Source organism: Oncorhynchus clarkii, chromosome 17 (genome assembly GCF_045791955.1).
Source record: "Oncorhynchus clarkii lewisi isolate Uvic-CL-2024 chromosome 17, UVic_Ocla_1.0, whole genome shotgun sequence".
Taxonomy (NCBI): Eukaryota; Metazoa; Chordata; class Actinopteri; order Salmoniformes; family Salmonidae; genus Oncorhynchus; species Oncorhynchus clarkii.
The window spans coordinates 9095456-9105796 of NC_092163.1; the positions used below are offsets into that span (position 1 = coordinate 9095456).

At 45.9% G+C, this 10341-nt stretch overlaps 1 protein-coding gene across 1 annotated transcript in view; it reads right to left on the reverse strand.

The window, feature by feature from the left end:
- Positions 1-8291, reverse strand: part of LOC139369546 (glucagon receptor-like) — a 68021-nt gene extending 59730 nt beyond the window's left edge. Inside the window, exon 1 of the mRNA XM_071108791.1 lies at positions 8097-8291. The gene's annotated coding sequence lies outside the window, so the exon portion shown is untranslated. The remainder of the gene's footprint in view (positions 1-8096) is intronic.
- Between the last annotated feature and the right edge of the window lie 2050 nt (positions 8292-10341).

A 10341-nucleotide genomic window follows, 5' to 3' on the forward strand; every position in this document is an offset into this window, starting at 1 on the left:
TTTGGTATTAACACTGAATGGTTAGAGTCAGGTAAAGGTTTGGTATTAACACTGAATGGTTAGAGTAAGGTAAAGGTTTGGTATTAACACTGAATGGTTAGAGTAAGGTAAAGGTTTGGTATTAACACTGAATGGTTAGAGTCAGGTAAAGGTTTGGTATTAACACTGAATGGTTAGAGTCAGGTAAAGGTTTGGTATGAACACTGAATGGTTAGAGTAAGGTAAAGGTTTGGTATGAACACTGAATGGTTAGAGTAAGGTAAAGGTTTGGTATTAACACTGAATGGTTAGAGTCAGGTAAAGGTTTGGTATGAACACTGAATGGTTAGAGTCAGGTAAAGGTTTGGTATTAACACTGAATGGTTAGAGTAAGGTAAAGGTTTGGTATTAACACTGAATGGTTAGAGTAAGGTAAAGGTTTGGTATTAACACTGAATGGTTAGAGTAAGGTAAAGGTTTGGTATTAACACTGAATGGTTAGAGTAAGGTAAAGGTTTGGTATGAACACTGAATGGTTAGAGTAAGGTAAAGGTTTGGTATGAACACTGAATGGTTAGAGTAAGGTGAAGGTTTGGTATGAACACTGAATGGTTAGAGTAAGGTGAAGGTTTGGTATTAACACTGAATGGTTAGAGTAAGGTAAAGGTTTGGTATTAACACTGAATGGTTAGAGTAAGGTAAAGGTTTGGTATTAACACTGAATGGTTAGAGTAAGGTGAAGGTTTGGTATTAACACTGAATGGTTAGAGTAAGGTAAAGGTTTGGTATGAACACTGAATGGTTAGAGTAAGGTAAAGGTTTGGTATGAACACTGAATGGTTAGAGTAAGGTAAAGGTTTGGTATGAACACTGAATGGTTAGAGTCAGGTAAAGGTTTGGTATGAACACTGAATGGTTAGAGTAAGGTAAAGGTTTGGTATTAACACTGAATGGTTAGAGTAAGGTGAAGGTTTGGTATTAACACTGAATGGTTAGAGTAAGGTAAAGGTTTGGGAAAGGCTCAAAACAAAAATATCACAAACAACTTTCTGTCTCTGGATTTGCACATGCAACCTTTGCTCCGCCCATCCTCCTTCCCCGTCCAACCTTTGCTCCGCCCATCCTCCTTCCCCGTCCAACCTTTGCTCCGCCCATCCTCCTTCCCCGTCCAACCTTTGCTCCGCCCATCCTCCTTCCCCGTCCAACCTTTGCTCCGCCCATCCTCCTTCCCCGTCCAACCTTTGCTCCGCCCATCCTCCTTCCCCGTCCAACCTTTGCTCCGCCCATCCTCCTTCCCCGTCCAACCTTTGCTCCGCCCATCCTCCTTCCCCGTCCAACCTTTGCTCCGCCCATCCTCCTTCCCCGTCCAACCTTTGCTCCGCCCATCCTCCTTCCCCGTCCAACCTTTGCTCCGCCCATCCTCCTTCCCCGTCCAACCTTTGCTCCGCCCATCCTCCTTCCCCGTCCAACCTTTGCTCCGCCCATCCTCCTTCCCCGTCCAACCTTTGCTCCGCCCATCCTCCTTCCCCGTCCAACCTTTGCTCCGCCCATCCTCCTTCCCCGTCCAACCTTTGCTCCGCCCATCCTCCTTCCCCGTCCAACCTTTGCTCCGCCCATCCTCCTTCCCCGTCCAACCTTTGCTCCGCCCATCCTCCTTCCCTGTCCAACCTTTGCTCCGCCCATCCTCCTTCCCCGCCCATCCTCCTTCCCCGTCCAACCTTTGCTCCGCCCATCCTCCTTCCCCGTCCAACCTTTGCTCCGCCCATCCTCCTTCCCCGTCCAACCTTTGCTCCGCCCATCCTCCTTCCCCGTCCAACCTTTGCTCCGCCCATCCTCCTTCCCCGTCCAACCTTTGCTCCGCCCATCCTCCTTCCCCGTCCAACCTTTGCTCCGCCCATCCTCCTTCCCCGTCCAACCTTTGCTCCGCCCATCCTCCTTCCCCGTCCAACCTTTGCTCCGCCCATCCTCCTTCCCCGTCCAACCTTTGCTCCGCCCATCCTCCTTCCCCGTCCAACCTTTGCTCCGCCCATCCTCCTTCCCCGTCCAACCTTTGCTCCGCCCATCCTCCTTCCCCGTCCAACCTTTGCTCCGCCCATCCTCCTTCCCCGTCCAACCTTTGCTCCGCCCATCCTCCTTCCCTGTCCAACCTTTGCTCCGCCCATCCTCCTTCCCCGCCCATCCTCCTTCCCCGTCCAACCTTTGCTCCGCCCATCCTCCTTCCCCGTCCAACCTTTGCTCCGCCCATCCTCCTTCCCCGTCCAACCTTTGCTCCGCCCATCCTCCTTCCCCGTCCATCCTTCTTCCCCGTCCAACCTTTGCTCCGCCCATCCTCCTTCCCCGTCCAACCTTTGCTCCGCCCATCCTCCTTCCCCATCCAACCTTTGCTCCGCCCATCCTCCTTCCCCGTCCAACCTTTGCTCCGCCCATCCGCCTTCCCCGTCTAACCTTTGCTCCGCCCATCCGCCTTCCCCGTCCAACCTTTGCTCCGCCCATCCGCCTTCCCCGTCCACAACACCCCAGCAAAATACAAAACCTACTTGAAAGTAACAGCGCTCATCGTTGCCCCTAGTGACCGGTTTCCAACGTCGTCTCCCGACGTCCTTAGACACGGAGGAACGTCGATGACCGACTTGTATCACAGGTGACCTGCCTGCTGTCACACACCTCCTCTGGTTTAGGTACATGTATCACAGGTGACCTGCCTGCTGTCCCACACCTCCTCTGGTTTAGGTACATGTATCACAGGTGACCTGCCTGCTGTCACACACCTCCTCTGGCTTAGGTACATGTATCACAGGTGACCTGCCTGCTGTCACACACCTCCTCTGGCTTAGGTACATGTATCACAGGTGACCTGCCTGCTGTCCCACACCTCCTCTGGTTTAGGTACATGTATCACAGGTGACCTGCCTGCTGTCCCACACCTCCTCTGGCTTAGGTACATGTATCACAGGTGACCTGCCTGCTGTCCCACACCTCCTCTGGTTTAGGTACATGTATCACAGGTGACCTGCCTGCTGTCACACACCTCCTCTGGCTTAGGTACATGTATCACAGGTGACCTGCCTGCTGTCCCACACCTCCTCTGGCTTAGGTGCATGTATCACAGGTGACCTGCCTGCTGTCCCACACCTCCTCTGGCTTAGGTACATGTATCACAGGTGACCTGCCTGCTGTCCCACACCTCCTCTGGCTTAGGTACATGTATCACAGGTGACCTGCCTGCTGTCACACACCTCCTCTGTCTTAGGTACATGAATCACAGGTGACCTGCCTGCTTTCACACGCCTCCTCTGGCTTAGGTACATGAATCACAGGTGACCTGCCTGCTGTCACACACCTCTTCTGGCTTAGGTACATGTATCACAGGTGACCTGCCTGCTGTCACACGCCTCCTCTGGCTTAGGTACATGTATCACAGGTGACCTGCCTGCTGTCACACGCCTCCTCTGGCTTAGGTACATGTATCACAGGTGACCTGCCTGCTGTCACACACCTCCTCTGGCTTAGGTACATGTATCACAGGTGACCTGCCTGCTGTCACACACCTCCTCTGGCTTAGGTACATTTATCACAGGTGACCTGCCTGCTGTCACACGCCTCCTCTGGCTTAGGTACATGTATCACAGGTGACCTTCCTTCTGTCACACACCTCCTCTGGCTTAGGTACATGTATCACAGGTGACCTGCCTGCTGTCACACGCCTCCTCTGGCTTAGGTACATGTATCACAGGTGACCTGCCTGCTGTCACACGCCTCCTCTGGCTTAGGTACATGAATCACAGGTGACCTGCCTGCTGTCACACACCTCCTCTGGCTTAGGTACATGTATCACAGATGACCTGCCTGCTGTCACACACCTCCTCTGGCTTAGGTACATGTATCACAGGTGACCTGCCTGCTGTCACACACCTCCTCTGGCTTAGGTACATGTATCACAGATGACCTGCCTGCTGTCACACACCTCCTCTGGCTTAGGTACATGTATCACAGGTGACCTGCCTGCTGTCACACACCTCCTCTGGCTTAGGTACATGTATCACAGGTGACCTGCCTGCTGTCACACACCTCCTCTGGCTTAGGTACATGTATCACAGGTGACCTGCCTGCTGTCCCACACCTCCTCTGGCTTAGGTACATGTATCACAGGTGACCTGCCTGCTGTCACACACCTCCTCTGGCTTAGGTACAGGTATCACAGGTGACCTGCCTGCTGTCACACACCTCCTCTGGCTTAGGTACATGAATCACAGGTGACCTGCCTGCTGTCACACGCCTCCTCTGGCTTAGGTACATGAATCACAGGTGACCTGCCTGCTGTCACACACCTCCTCTGGCTTAGGTACATGTATCACAGGTGACCTGCCTGCTGTCACACGCCTCCTCTGGCTGGAGGAGTGTGTGTGTGTGTGTCTCTGTGTGTGTGTGTGTGTGTGTGTGTGTGTGTGTGTGTGTGTGTGTGTGTGTGTGTGTGTGTGTGTGTGTGTGTGTGTGTGTGTGTGTGTGTGTGTGTGTGTGTGTGTGTGTGTGTGTGTGTGTGTGTGTGTGTGTGTGTGTGCATGCTACATAACTTAACTCATGCTGGAATCGTAAATCAATATTCAATGTAAAAATCTACTGGATTATTCTGCAGTATGGAGGCAATGTGAAACACACCCAAAAGGATTGTCTGGCTGCCCCCATAGTAGAATCATTTATGGTTCCAGCCTATGTGGAATGTGTTCTACATGGAACCCAAAATGGTTCTACCTCAAACCTTATAGAGTTACTCAAAGGTTTCACCTATGGGTACAGTACTCTCACACAAACTCTCGCTTTTGCGTGACACACACACACACACACGAGTACATACACGCTGTCGTTGGCTTAAACACACACACACGAATACATACATGCTGTCGTTGGCTTAAACACACACACATGATTATATACACGCTGTCTTGGGTTAAATACACACACACACACTAATACCAACACACTGTCATTGGCTTAAATACACACACACACACACACACTAATACCAACACACTGTCATTGGCTTAAATACACACACACACACACACACTAATACCAACACACTGTCATTGGCTTAAATACACACACACACACACACTAATACCAACACACTGTCATTGGCTTAAATACACACACACACACACACACATCCTGTGATATGTGTGTGTGTGTACCACAGAGTTGTTTATGAAACAGACAACTGCATACCAGAGTGAAGTGGACCAGCTAAAACCTCACACGGAGATGAGGGTATAGGGACTGGAATCGCTCTCTCTTTCTCCATATCTCTCTCTTTCTCTCTCCCTCTCTATTTCTTTCTTTCTCTATCTCTCCGAACACCATGGATCTCTTTCTCTCTCTCTCTTTTCTCTTTTCTCTCTCTGCTGTTCTTATACCTTTCCTGTCATACATTTCTCCCTCTTCCAAAGAGAGACAGAGAGACAGGGGGAGGGAGAGAGAGAGAAAGGATGAGAGAGAGGATGAGAGGAGTGGATGATGGAGAGAAATTATGAAAGGAAAGAAAAGAGAGAGTGGTAGAGAATGGGAAGGCGAGAGGGGAAGGGGTTAGGCTTCTGTACTGCTGATGTGACACAATGCAGGGTGTGTGTGTCTGTTTCTGTGTGTGTGCGCATGTGTCATTGTTAGCTCAAGCAGTCCCCCCTCCTCCTTATCTCGGTGCATTTGCATAGTTAGTCACCGGAGCTAAACACAGAGCCGAGGGAGGCTTGTTCTTGGAGAGATAGTAGACGGGCCGCCCGGTGGAAACGGGAGTGGACCCGCGGGACTCACGGCATGTCATTGTGATGGCTCATTTACATGAGTTGTTTATTTCGGTCTTTCTCAGAACGGAAGCCCGTTGGCCGAAAGTCAGAAGTCGCGCGCAACTTTGTTAGGTTATTACACAGTCTACTGCAACTAGACAATAGGTGACTCGTTAGGTTATTACACAGTCTACTGCAACTAGACAATAGGTGACTCGTTAGGTTATTACACAGTCTACTGCAACTAGACAATAGGTGACTCGTTAGGTTATTACACAGTCTACTGCAACTAGACAATAGGTGACTCGTTAGGTTATTACACAGTCTACTGCAACTAGACAATAGGTGACTCGTTAGGTTATTACGCAGTCTACTGCAACTAGACAATAGGTGACTCGTTAGGTTATTACGCAGTCTACTGCAACTAGACAATAGGTGACTCGTTAGGTTATTACGCAGTCTACTGCAACTAGACAATAGGTGACTCGTTAGGTTATTACGCAGTCTACTGCAACTAGACAATAGGTGACTCGTTAGGTTATTACGCAGTCTACTGCAACTAGACAATAGGTGACTCGTTAGGTTATTACACAGTCTACTGCAACTAGACAATAGGTGACTCGTTAGGTTATTACGCAGTCTACTGCAACTAGACAATAGGTGACTCGTTAGGTTATTACACAGTCTACTGCAACTAGACAATAGGTGACTCGTTAGGTTATTACGCAGTCTACTGCAACTAGACAATAGGTGACTCGTTAGGTTATTACGCAGTCTACTGCAACTAGACAATAGGTGACTCGTTAGGTTATTACGCAGTCTACTGCAACTAGACAATAGGTGACTCGTTAGGTTATTACACAGTCTACTGCAACTAGACAATAGGTGACTCGTTAGGTTATTACACAGTCTACTGCAACTAGACAATAGGTGACTCGTTAGGTTATTACGCAGTCTACTGCAACTAGACAATAGGTGACTCGTTAGGTTATTACACAGTCTACTGCAACTAGACAATAGGTGACTCGTTAGGTTATTACACAGTCTACTGCAACTAGACAATAGGTGACTCGTTAGGTTATTACACAGTCTACTGCAACTAGACAATAGGTGACTCGTTAGGTTATTACACAGTCTACTGCAACTAGACAATAGGTGACTCGTTAGGTTATTACACAGTCTACTGCAACTAGACAATAGGTGACGTTCTCTCAGATATATGTAGCATGTTGCTGGATAGAAGTGACAGAAAAGCGATGAATCTAACGGCTCTTTTGAAAGATTTCAGTTTGTCTTTCAAAGAAAAAACTCCACCCCAAAAACGATACTTTGGTATTTGTTTCATTAGTCGTTGTTGATATAGCCCCAACATATGTTGCTTGTCAACAATCAAGTTTTCAAGATATATAACTTTCAAAATATAGAAATACAGCCAGTATGATGCATTTTGGTTTTTGTAGTTTTTAGGTTTTCCTTGAAGGGTCAAATATTCACTTAATAGTTTGACTGTTTCCAAGTTGTCCATAATAAGGCTTTATATGATTAGAAGACTATAGTTATTAGAAGACCGTGCCAGAACTCAAAAAGCATACGACGAAGAGAGAGAGAGAGAGAGAGAGAGAGGACGAGAGAGAGAGAGACAGAGAGGGAGAGTTAAATCGGTGTGCAAGATAATGGGGATGAGGGGAACCCCGAAGCCACACACACACACACACATATACACACACACACACACACACACACACACACACACACACACACACACTTATATAAGAATGGACAGGGGATAGCCATACAGTGCAGATCACTAAAATCCGGTCTGGAATACACGAGGACTCCGGTTCTCATTTTATGCATTTTAGGATCATGATTCAACCTAAGAAGTCTAAATTGTAGTATTATAACCATGGAAACGCACATTAACATTACGCTAACCAGTTTAATCCAGAAAAGGCAACCAATGTGCGTAAAGTTGCCTATGGAGAAACGGGCGGTGTGTAGGCTATACGCTCTGAATGTTCTGGCTACAGTATAGGCTTCAGTATAGGCTACAGAATTGGCTACAGTATAGGCTACAGTATAGGCTACAGTATAGGCTATAGAATTGGCTACAGTATAGGCTACAGTATAAACACAACAGATACCAACAATAGATCAACAGTATTCCTTACTCAACTTCAAAACATCAGCTCTCACTCTCCGGTCACACAAACTCACCCAGTCAGATAGCGAGTACTGGGTAATTGAGAGCCGAAGCGGGGCTTGAACCAGCGAGTCAGTGCCCCTAGAAAACGTCCCCTAGTCATAGCCTGGAGGGTGAATGAATGTAAAGCACTTTACCTTGACTGCATATTATGAGTTACTGTCGCGTCCCCTGTCACCCCCACGCCGGCGCTCATCCTACAGCCACAGCCACGGACGCAGGTAACATCCACATTACATTAAGTAAAAACAACCGACACACATATCCCCAACCAAGTCCAACAGTCAAAAAGGAAAGTCTAAAAAATTAAAGAACGTTAATTTGGATATATTTCGTCCAGGGAGTTCGGTGACTTGTGACTAAAAGAGAGAGTCAATAACTCATTGTAAAGGTTTGTTCGTGATCAAGGTCCGTTAAATGTTTTTAAAAAAAAATCTTGTCCCAGGAGCGAGACGCACGGAGTTGTACGCGTCGGACGGTTTCCGGTGCTGAAATGAGAAGGGCGAACTGCGCTCGGCGCGGAAAAGAAGAGTCTGTTTTTTTCTGCTCTAGGGTGACGTCGGCAGGTACGCTCCGCGCGGCCTTTGAGGAGCTTCCGAGTGTCCTATAAATTAATAATTTAGTATAGACATGAAATCAAATGACAGTATAAATAAAGTATTGGGTAACTGTGAGGATATATGATATGGGGAGTTGAAGCAGAAAGGGGGAGATACACCCAAACCGTTCAAGATTAACGTTGACATTGGACTTGTGTGCTGAAGAAGTTGGGAAATGCCTTTAAACATGCCAATAGATGCTACAGTGTCTGATTTTGTAATCCAATGACTCTGGGTCAGAAGGCTGCGTGTTCAATCCCGTTTGTTGACACAATTTTATTTTATTTTGGGGTTTAACCCTTTGCCAAACCTTAGAATAAGTGCCTAAACGTAATGTTGTAACTCAATCTTAAACATTAACCATTCAGAATGAGTGTCTTAACGTAACCCTTCACTTCTAAACTTGACGGTTGGAGAAATGGAACGACACAGAGCAGCAGGATAATCAAAAAACGCTTCGAAATTTGACATTTTGGAGTTCGTGGATGAACGTCTAATTGTTGAGCCCGCAGGTGAAGAATCCGGATGTGGAGGTCCTGGGCTGGCGTGGTTACACGTGGTCTGCGGTAGTGAAGCCGGATGTGGAGGTCCTGGGCTGGCGTGGTTATACTGGTCTGCGGTAGTGAAGCCGGATGTGGAGGGCCTGGGCAGGTCTGGTTACACTGGTCTGTGGTAGTGAATCCGGATGTGGAGGTCCTGGGCTGGCGTGGTTACACGTGGTCTGCGGTAGTGAAGCCGGTTGGACGGCTGTCAAAGAGGCTGCTTCCCTATGTACATAGACATGGAACACTGGTCACTTAACAGTGTTTACATATTGTTTTACCCATTTCATAAGTACAGCATATTCTAGTCAAGTACATCTTATTCAACTATTGCTGTACATATACTATTCTATCCATGTATTCTTCAGATATACTATATATTCTATCCATGTATTCTACAGATAAACTATATATTCTATCCATGTATTCTTCAGATATACTATATATTCTATCCGTGTATTCTTCAGATATACTATATATTCTATCCATGTATTCTACAGATATACTATATATTCTATCCGTGTATTCTTCAGATATTCTATATATTCTATCCATGTATTCTTCAGATATACTATATATTCTATCCATGTATTCTTCAGATATACTATATATTCTATCCATGTATTCTTCAGATATACTATATATTCTATCCATGTATTCTTCAGATATACTATATATTCTATCCATGTATTCTTCAGATATACTATATATTCTATCCGTGTATTCTTCAGATATACTATATATTCTATCCGTGTATTCTTCAGATATACTATATATTCTATCCGTGTATTCTTCAGATATACTATATATTCTATCCGTGTATTCTTCAGATATACTATATATTCTATCCATGTATTCTTCAGATATACTATATATTCTATCCATCTATTCTTCAGATATACTATATATTCTATCCATGTATTCTTCAGATATACTATATATTCTATCCATGTATTCTTCAGATATACTATATTCTATCCATGTATTCTTCAGATATGCTATATATTCTATCCATGTATTCTTCAGATATACTATATATTCTATCCATCTATTCTTCAGATATTCTATATATTCTATCCATGTATTCTTCAGATATACTATATATTCTATCCATGTATTCTTCAGATATACTATATATTCTATCCATGCATTCTTCAGAGATACTATATATTCTATCCATGTATTCTTCAGATATACTATATATTCTATCCATGTATTCTTCAGATATACTATATATTCTA